Here is a 1,283-nt window from a genome sequence, read left to right as displayed (position 1 = left end):
AAATAATTCATGGGAGCCGCTCTTGGAAGTCCGGTTGGCGAGGTAGTTAGTGTACCCATTACCATTCGTTGACAACAACAAACACCTCTCAAAACTTTACTTTTTATGCTCTCTATATGTTTTCAAAACCAAAGCTCTAGCACAAATATAGCAATCGATGCTTTCCTCTTTGAAGGACCATTCTTTTACTTTTATTGTTGAGTCAGTTCACCTATTTCTCTCCACCTCAAGAAGCAAACATTTGTGTGAACTGTGCATTGATTCTTACATACTTGGTTATTGCATTTGTTATATTGCTCTGCATTGACAACTATCTATGAGATATACATGTTACAAGTTGAAAGCAACCGCTGAAACTTAATCTTCCATTGTGTTGCTTCAATACCTTTACTAAGAATTTATTGCTTTATGAGTAACTCTTATGCAAGACTTGTTGATGCTTGTCTCGAAAGTACTATTCATGAAAAGTCTTTGCTATATGATTCAATTGTTTACTCATTGCATTTACATTGTTTCGAATCGCTGCATTCATCTCATATGCTTTACAATGGTATGATTAAGATTATGTTGGTAGCATGTCACCTCAGAAATTATCTTTTATCGTTTACCTACTCGAGGACGAGTAGGAACTAAGCTTGGGGATGCTGATACGTCTCCAACGTATCTATAATTTCTGATGTTCCATGCTTGTTTTATGACAATACCAACATGTTTAGTTCACACTTTATATCATTTTTATGCGTTTTCCGGAACTAACCTATTAACGAGATGCCGAGAGGCCAGTTGCTGTTTTCTGCTGTTTTTGGTTTCAGAAATCCTAGTAACGAAATATTCTCGGAATCGGACGAAATCAACGCCCAGGTTCCTATTTTTCCCGGAACCATCCAGAACACACGAGAAGGGCCAGAGAAGGGGGATAGGGCCACCAGACCACACCCCGGCGCGGCCAGGGGGGGCGCGCCACCCTATGGTCTGGGCAGCCCAGGCCCCCTCCGACCCCGACTCTTCGCCTATTTAAGTCGTCGTGACCTAAAACCTCGACACCAATTGACGAAACTTCAGAAAGACTCCAGGGGCGCCGCCGCCGTCGCGAAACTCCAATTCGGGGGACAGAACTCTCTGTTCCGGCACCCTGCCGGACGGGGAATTGCCCCCGGAGCCATCTCCACCGCCGTCTTCACCGCCATCTTCACCGCCATCGCTGCCCCCATGATGAGGAGGGAGTAATTCACCCCTGAGGCTGAGGGCTTCGCTGTAGCTATGTGGTTCATCTCTCTCCCATG

Source organism: Lolium perenne, chromosome 4, assembly GCF_019359855.2.
Source record: "Lolium perenne isolate Kyuss_39 chromosome 4, Kyuss_2.0, whole genome shotgun sequence".
Taxonomy (NCBI): domain Eukaryota; kingdom Viridiplantae; phylum Streptophyta; class Magnoliopsida; order Poales; family Poaceae; genus Lolium; species Lolium perenne.
Note: the sequence above shows the minus strand (reverse complement) of the source record.